At 44.6% G+C, this 9,426-nt stretch overlaps 1 non-coding gene across 1 annotated transcript; it reads left to right on the forward strand.

Moving 5' to 3' along the window:
* The first annotated feature begins 4,962 nt into the window (after positions 1-4,962).
* Positions 4,963-5,035, forward strand: TRNAE-CUC. Its single transcript has one exon. It is a non-coding gene; the product is annotated as a tRNA-Glu (tRNA).
* The last annotated feature ends 4,391 nt before the right edge of the window (positions 5,036-9,426 follow it).

Below are 9,426 nucleotides of genomic sequence, written 5' to 3' on the forward strand. Positions count from 1 at the left end.
TTCTCACTGCGGTGGATTCTCTTGTTGCAGAGCACAGGCTCAATAGTTGTGGCACACAGGCTTAGTTGCTCGGTGGCATGTGAGATCTTCATGGACTAGGGATGAAACCCATGTCCTATGCACTGGCAGGCAGATTCTTAACCACGGAGCTATCATGGAAGTCCAGAGATGACCACTTTTGAGGGCAGTATTTTGTCCTAGTTCCTTGAAAGAGACAAAGCTTTAAGAAAGTCTAAGGGCCCAAGGTTTTCCCTTGAGAAGCCATAACAGAGGTACAAATCCTCTGCCAATCACAGCCCAACTAGACCTTCTCTGCTCCCCACCAAATAGGGTCCCCAGGCCCTAACACAGAGACCTGCATCCTCAGTAGCTCTAGGAAAGCTTCCTGGGCTCCCACAAGAGCACAGATGCTTTAGAGACAGAAGAGACTGGGACCCGAGTCATTCTATCTGGGAAATGAGCCTATCCCAGAGTCAAAGATCACTGTGACTAAACCATTGCTGTTGTTATTTAGTCGTTAAATCATGTCTGACTTGTCATGCAAACAGGACCGTGCCATGTGGCTTCTAAAACAAATAACTTACTTCCATCACCATTGTGATTATTATTCGCCCTTGACTGTGCATGTAAAAACCTGAGAGTTTTGACATCACACAGGTGTGGATCCAGATGTTTCCACGCCTTGAGCAAGGTGCTGAGCCTCAGTTTCCTTATGGGTAAAATGGGGGGTAGTAATAGCACCTCTTTCAGGGTCACACTGTGAGGGTTTGACTTTGTTAATTGCATGGAAACCACCCAGCCCAGGGCACAGGGAGTGTACCCAATAAAGGACAGTCACTCTAATTAGTGATGAAACAGCAAGCAAGCAATACCAACAGTGTGAGAGGAGTCTGGATGAAGGAGAAAGATTCTGGCTGAGAAAGGATACCCATTCTCAGCTGAGAACAGCTTTTTTAGTCAGAAGAAAAGGATGACCAAAACCCAGAAAATATGGTCACCTGGCCATGTGGAAGATGAACCAGGCCAGAATGAAAAGGATGAAGAGGCAGGAGAAATGAGGTTGCCTTGCCAAAAGGACCTTGAACTCAGGTGGAAGGGTTGGGCCGGCTACCAGAGGCCACAGGAGGCCCCTGCGGAGTTCCAGACTCCGGGCCACCCGTATTCACCTGTGGACAAGCGATACACATCCGGGATGGGAGGGCCCACCTCTGGGGCACCCTCCCATCCCCCATCCTGTCTTCAACCCTCCTGTCACGGGGAAGAGCCCAAAGAACACTGGGCTCCCCAAGACCTATCTGGGGACAGGCAGGATGCTGGGCAGGTCCAAGGCCAGAGCTCCCAGCAGGAGTCTCAGAGATCACGAAACCCTTGAGTCACTGCTTGACCTAAAAATAATTGCCAGACGGCCTTTTCGACAGCGCCAGCCCAGGGAGCGAGTGCCGCCTCTTCTCCAGTAACTACACAGCTCACCTGGAAACCCTACTCCTGGAGAAGGAGCCCATTTTCCTCCACCTCCAATAAAGAAAAGCCTCTGCATGGGAAGAGAAATGTCCTGCAGACGAGGGTGCCCAGGAGGGGGCCGCCTTGATTAAAGCAGGTTGTTCTGCCAAGAAGCCTTGAATATGCTCTCTTGGTTTGGGGCTGTTAGTGCAGCGTGGAGGCAGCAGGCGACATGAATTGCCTTTTATCTAATTGGAAAACTCCCACCGAGTTTAGAAGTACTCATTTAGACAGGCAGATCAATAAAAGAAATGGGGAGCAGATGACCGTGGAGATGTTTGGGAACGAGCCGGGCCTCTATACATCTGCTTAATAAAGATAAACTCCTCCAGGTTGCAGTGCAAACCTGGGCTACCCTCTTGACTCCAGACACCAGCCTGTCCTATTTGTTTTCCACGAGCAGACGTTTCTCAGGAGCAACGGGCAAGAGACCCCTTCCCTTCCCTTCTCTTCATCTGAGTTCAAGAGCTCTGTTGAAGAGAGGGCAGAAACACAAAGAGGGGCCTTAGGACTTTGACTAGGATTATTCTAGCATCTTCCCCAAATGGTGAGGGCTTCCCAGGTGGCACTAGTGGTAAAGAGCCCACCTGCCAATGCAGGAGATGCAAGAGACCCAGGTTCAATCCCAGGGTTGCAAGGATTCTCTGGAGGAGGAAATGGCACCCTACTCCAGTATTCTTGCCTGGAAAATTCCATGGACAGAGGAGCCTGGCAGGCTATACAGTCCATGAGGCTGTAAAGTGTCAGACATGACTAAGCAACTAGGTAACCAAAAAATGGTATTCCCTTGACCCAAACTCAAATGGAACAGAACAAAAAGCAGAGATCCACAGGAAAGGGATAGAAAAAAGAAAGGAGAGATGAGTGAGGAGAAAGATGAGGCTCTCTTGCCATTTCATATCATTTTATTGTGTATAAATCCCACTGCACAGTAATGAGTACTGTCTGAGCATCTGTGTTAAGAACTCCCCAGCTGAAACCTTCTTTCCCCTCCTCTCTCTCTTAGTCATCATTGAATTAGGAGCTCTGAAATGTCTTCCTCATTCCCACATCACCACCCTCGTGACCTTTTATCCATCCTTGTCCCTGCTGTCAACCCCCCACCCCCATCCCCATTCTATACACAGGAAGCTGAAGCCCTCATTTCAAACACAAGCTTTTGTTCCTGGCCACAGCATAGAAGCTGAGTCCCTTCAAAGGGAAAAATGCTATGTGGCTAAAGGTCCAGAAGTAGAAGGTGTGTGTGTGTGTGTGTGTGTGTGTGTGTGTGTGTGTACACGTGCACTTGTATGTGTACTGGTCTACAGGTACTTCACATATGCTCAGGGAAATGTGATAAAGTGGGGAACCCTGCTTGGAATTGCTGCATCCCTCCTCTGACTCCTGCAGAAGTTCCTCCCCGGGGCTGCGGCTGCAGGAAGAAACCTGCTGCCTCTCGGCTTTAACAAAGGACGTTCTCTTGCACCATCCCACTGCGAAGGCACAGACTCATACCTGGGCCATGGATCGGTTGCCATGGAAATGACTGCAGAGTCACAAATAAGGTGGTATTATGTTCTCTCAGCAGGACCAGACGAAAGCTAGAAGCTAGAGAGAGAAAGAGGGAGACAGAGCTGGAGAGAAAGAAAGAATAAAAATACCTTCTATCAATAGCAAGCCGTAAGGGAAACACAAACAGTGATGGGGTGAAAGGATGATGCTTGACAGAAAGCAGCCTTTAGACAGGACAGGGGGATGGCATTGTTTCCTTTAAGGGAGGGCTCTCATGTCAGGAAGGAGGGAGGAGTTCATGCAGCCCCCCTCTCTTCTACTGGCTTTTTCTCTCCCTCTTCATTGGGTAATGTTGCAAAAAGCTAGAAAGGAAGGGTTGGGGGGAGACATACAGAATAAGGCAGGAGGTGAAAGGGGGGGTCTCAGGAGGTGAATCAAATCATTTCTCTTTTCCTCTCTCCCCACGAAACAGAAAGGCCCTGCTCTGATTCTCGACAGAAAACTTCAAGCCTCTTGATCTGTGACCCTCTTATCCATACACCCTTCAGGATCTCAGCACTCTTATTAAGATTTTTCTCCTGAGCCCAGTGCCTCGGAAGGGAGAGGGATCCCATTGTCCTCCCAAAGTCACTTGTTCATTCGAATCTTCATCAGTTTCCCTGCTGTGGATGCAAGTGTGAGCATCAAGGTCCAGATTCAGACTCAAGGAGCTAATAAGAAGCACCAAGCTTATTCCAGCTAAACTACAAAACTTTCAATAAGGCAAGGAACTTTCAAATTCTCCTCAGCCACTCTTTTTTTTTTTTAATGGATGTGTAAGTATAGGTTTCAACAAGCACAATGCTTTCAACAAAACATAAAAAAGTTTCCTGTGATCTCTCAATCCATTATCAAAATAAGCAGATTTTCAAAAGTATTGCAATCTTACACACTTTCTCTGAGCTTCATTCTTTTTGTGGTGGCCAGGACAGTTAGCTGCCTCAGTCGGGAGTCTAGAAAGACTGAGCAACTTCCTCTGTAATATTGTTTGAGTAGCAGTGAAAGTCTTGCCAACTAAAATGTTCTCCCCTATCAACTAATATACGTGCCTAAAACCCCGCATTTGTGTAATCCCTTTCTGTCTTCAAAAGGTCTATTCAAAAAGTCAGAAGTTAGGGCAATCTTCTCTAACTTCTCAGTGGGAATCCGTTTTCAGATTAGCTTCCCGAGTGGTGCTAGTGGTAAAGAACCAGCCTGCCAATGCAGGGGACTGTAAGAGACACAGGTTCGATCCCTCAGTCAGGAAGATCCCCTGGAGGAGGGCGTCGCAACCCACCCCAGTATTCTTGCCTGGAGAATCCCATGGACAGAGGAGCCCGGCGGGCTACAGTCCATAGGGTCACAAAGAGTCAGACATGATGGAAACAATTTAGCACAAGGAAATGGGACACGGGATGCATAAATTCTGCTGCATACAACAGTGGACAGATAGGAGTATTTCTGTCCCCCATTATATGCATCAGAATTCAGTCATCAGAATGCTCACATCTGACCCTTGAGAGTCAAGGGAATGATAATATTTGTCCCCAAGGTATCAAGCTGCTCACTCCTGGGTCCTCCCAGGATGGGACCAGGAGCAGTTTCAGTCAACAGGGAAGCACCAAGAGTTTCCAAACAGCTGAAAGATTGTGAAGTTCTTTGCTCCCCTCTATAAAGTTTCCCTGGCTTAACACAGTGACTCTAGACTCCTCAGGATCCCCAGCCTAGTCTACTTATCTCCCTCCATTGTGGAGTGGGAGACGAAGTGGTGAGCCTTGATCTAACTCAAAAGGTCAACAGCAGGGTCTTGGGGAGGATCTGAGGCAGGCAGTTGGCAGTGAGCTTTACTAAGCCTTCAGTTAAGGTCTTAACTGAGTAATAGAAGCATAGAAAAATTACCTTTCTGACTGGTACTGGTAATAATTCGGCCAATCAAAAACTTAGCTAGGGACTTCCCTGATGGTCCAGTGGTTAAGACTCCACACTCTCAATGCAGGGGGCCCAGGTTCGATCCCTGGTCAGGGAACTAGATCTCACATGCCGCAACCAAAGTTCACAAGTCACAGTGAAAGATCCCTTAGGCCACAACAAAGATCAAATATCCTGATGCTGCAACTAAGACCCAGCACAGCCAAATAAATAAATATTTAAAAAAAAAAAAAAAAAACTGAGCTAAAGCAGGGAATTGCTTTTTAAGAAGTGATACAAACACCCTAAATAGCTCATTGTAACTTAAAATATAAACATGCTTTTTTCCTGCTAACTTTTAATGTGGAGCCAAGATGTTTTATTTGAATATTAGAACACTGATAAAAGTTCTCCATCAATTTCTTCAAAAGCCACATTCATAATTCACATCCACAATTTCCAGTTTCCATTACTTTCAAGCAAAGTAAAATTTTAAGGACAATTATGAGGTAATCTGAACACACAATCCTTCCAAATTGTTTTGTATTTCTGCAGTCATTTATAGTTGTCTCACCCACACCCAATTCAATAGCAATTTTTTATCAACTCACATTTATTGAGTCTTTTCAAAGCATGCAATTTTGTTTTCATAGAAATAGCTCTCTTTTCATACTCAATGTTCATTGGTTTACATAATATTTAATTAAATTATGGATTGATGTAGTGAATTGGTTGAGTCAAGGTTTTTTAAAAGAGGACCCACTACTATTTTTTCTCTGAAGGCAAATTCTCCTCCTAAGGAGTTTGCCTGAAATTGACCTTCAAGGAAAATCACATTTTAAATATCAGAGGTCAATTATTATACACCAAGAACTCTTTGTGCAACAAATGAGAAAATAGTTTCTCAGGATACAAAAATAATTGAGGTAAGGTAGACCTCTGGCATGAGAGGAGGTCACCAAAGCCTCTCCCTGAAAGCAACTAAAATACAGAACGCTAGTAACAGCTATTTCAAGACCCTGGACAGCAACCGAAAGCAAACAACAGACTGATGCGTCAAAAACCTGTGCTTTTGGAGAACAGTTGGAATCTACAGTGTATTTTCCCAGGGCTGATCCCATCAAGCTCCCGCACCCTCTCAGATCAGTTAGCACAGTTAGTTCTAACAGGCGGAACAGACTGGATGACCAGCAGCTTCACTGCCAGAAAGGGATGGTTTAGTTTGGAGCTAAAGGTGAAAACCTGGTGCTCAGTGGATGACAGGCAACAATCTCAGTGGTGACCACACAAGGAAGGTCAGACATTTCAACAGTCTTCAAGGTGGCGATTCTATTTGGTGCAAACATCAGCCTAGTGGACTAGCCAGAAATTTAATAGGGAAATGCAAGAAGTGAGCACACACAGAGGTACATTCCACCTATCTCTGGCTGACCTGGAGTTGGTGGACATGGTGGGGTGGGGGTGGGACCAGAGGGGGGCTTATGAAGAACAAAAGCCAGAGCATCCTTAAAACAGCACACAGATCCATCAGCAGCAGGTAGAAACCTGTCTGGCTAAAAGTGTATAAACACAGTCTCTGAAGAATCACTTGCTGGCCACTAAATCATGCAGACACAAAAACAAGACCTGGGAAACCAAGCTTAGAAATAACACAGTAACATGTTAATTTATTGTTATACTCATATATGTTTTTTTAAGTGAGAAAATATAGCCACATACCACAAATGAGATAGAATTCATAAGAAAGTTACTAAACAAACAAAAACCCTGAGGGGGGGATTCAGAATCCAATTTTGCTACTATATAGTACCTAAAATTTCAAGGTTTCAACAAAAAAATGATAAGACATAAAAAGAAATAGACAAGTGTGACCCACATGTAGGGAAAAAGCAGATAAAGATAACTTATCTTTATTAATTTGTATAATTAATTCACTATAATTTATTAAATTATGGATTATGTGCTATGGTGAGTGAGGTGTCACCAAATAATAAAATATAAACTTTTACTTGAAATTTAATTTTCAGCTTTACGTGAAATAGAATGGTGTGGATTCCTATAGTCATATACATAATGTGATGAATACTTTGAGCTAGATATTTGGAACTCTATAAACTCTGCAAGAAAATTAAAATGGTTAAATTAAAATTAAAATTGAAACCAACACTTTCTTGCCTTGTAAGTTTGCTATCCTGGTTTTTTTTTTTTCAAGTATTTTTATTTCTGTACTTTCAAACTCTAGACCTAGATTTTTTTTATAACCTGACTGAAAGTCAAAGATATATACACACTCCTACAACAAGCCTCCCTTGGAAAACACAAGAAGATTAAACAGATTGTGAAATAAAAGCCCCATGTGTGCCAAACATGTGGGTGTATTCACTTCTTAATTTGGCATAACCGACACAATTTTGTCTAAGGTACAATTTCAGTGTGGGGAAAATACCAAAGAGAACTTCAAAGATACTCTATACAGTCTCATCAGTTGACTAATAGTATTTCTTATGCTTTCTGTTGCCTTCAATAGGAAGACTTCAACTTTCTTCATAGTATGTGTTGGCAAAGAAGAGAACATATTCTAATTACATCCAACAGAAGCTTTGAGACTGGAAGTGGGCATCCAGATAGTGCTTCAGGGGCCAGTGCAGAGCTCAGGCCTATCCACCCTGCGAGTCTCCCCAAGAGGCACAGTGGCTGACCAATCTCTAGTCAGCTTCTCTCATTTTTTTTATTGGAGGATAATCTCCAATAAATATAAGCAGCTCATATAACTCAATATCAGAAAAACAAACATCCCAATTTAAAAAAAAAAAATGGGCAGGATACCTAAACAGACATTTCTCTAAAGAAGACATACAGATAGTCAATAAACACATGAAAAGATGCTCAACATTCCTCATTATTAGAGAAATGCATATCAAAACTACAATGAGGTATCACCTCACCCGATCACTCAGTTTCCCTTTACTAACAGCCCGATGATGCCCTGTGGACCTGGCCCCACCCTGCCCCTTCCACAGCATTCCTGCAGAGAATGACTCCCTACTCCTGCCAGAGACCTGGGCATGTGCACCAGTCGCCAGGCTGACTTCCTCCCAAGCCTACCAGTTGTAGCATCCATCTGCTGCTGCTGCTGCTAAGTCACTTCAGTCGTGTCCGACTCTTTGCGACCCCAGAGACGGCAGCCCACCAGGCTCCCCCGTCCCTGGGATTCTCCAGGCAAGAACACTGGAGTGGGTTGCCATTTCCTTCTCCAACTCGGGAAAGTGAAAAGTGAAAGTGAAGTCACTCAGTCGTGTCCAACTCTTCATGACCCCATGGACTGCAGCCCACCAGGCTCCTTCGCCCATGGGATTTTCTAGGCAAGCATACTGGAGTGGGGTGCCATTGCCTTCTCCAAGCATCCATCTACAACTGCTGTTAATTCAACTACAGTAGAGAAACAGTTTCCCTTCTGTGATTCATGATTGATGAAGACTGTTCTAAAACACAAAACTGCCAGGCAAATGGTTAAGAATACACGCATTTACAAATCAAGCAGATCAAGAACATCCATTTGAATTCCAAAAGTCAAAGTACTCATGTCAAATGAGTCCCATGGAATGATTAAAGGAAGTCTGGCAGCTCTCTATCAGCCATCAGGAATGCCTACAAGTTGGAAAACTCGATTTTTTAACAGATGTCTCGTGGTTTGGAGTGCTGACCCAGGTGGGCCCTACCCACAGCTCTAGGAACCAGCTATATGCCTCTGCACAGCCCCTAATATTCAGTGAAACAAACACCCCCCTGGGTAGAGAGCCACTAGAGCTAATAAAATAACTACATTGGTGAATGAGAGCCTCCCCCCAGCCCTCCACACATGGGCTACCCAGTCTTCTGCTTGCCAGCCTCACAAACCACTTAAGTGCAGGAAAGTGAAAAGTGAAAGCCACTCAGTCATATTCGACTCCTTGCAACCCCAAGGACTATACAGTCCATGGAATTCTCCAGGCCATAATACTAGAGTGGATAGCCTTTCCCTTCTCCAGGGGATCTTCCCAACCCAGGGATCGAACCCAGGTCTCCCACATTGCAGACAGATTCTTTACCAGCTGAGCCATAAGGGAAGCCCAAGGATACTGGAGTGGGTAGCCTATCCCTTCTTCAGCAGATCTTCCCAACCCAGGAATAGTACTGGGGTCTCCTGCATTGCAGCCAGATTCTTTACCAACTGAGCCATCAGGGAAGCCCTTAAGTCCAGGAAGCTCTCAGAATTCTCTTGAGCTGTCAGGCAAGCAGTCATCTCCAAATGAAGAAAGCTTAAATATGCAGCCTAGATCCATATTTTACTGAAATCCCCATGTTCCACTCAGAGCCCTCCTGGTTCCCCTGAAACCACTAAAGCAAATCTTAACAAACCCAGGGCAATGACGCCTGGATCACTTCATCCAAGTTTCTACCTTTCCTCCACAAACCTTTGTGGTAGGGTGAATTTACATGGGCATTTTAAAAAGCAAATGTTTCATAATT

This window comes from Bos indicus x Bos taurus, chromosome 22 (genome assembly GCF_003369695.1).
Source record: "Bos indicus x Bos taurus breed Angus x Brahman F1 hybrid chromosome 22, Bos_hybrid_MaternalHap_v2.0, whole genome shotgun sequence".
NCBI classification, from domain to species: domain Eukaryota; kingdom Metazoa; phylum Chordata; class Mammalia; order Artiodactyla; family Bovidae; genus Bos; species Bos indicus x Bos taurus.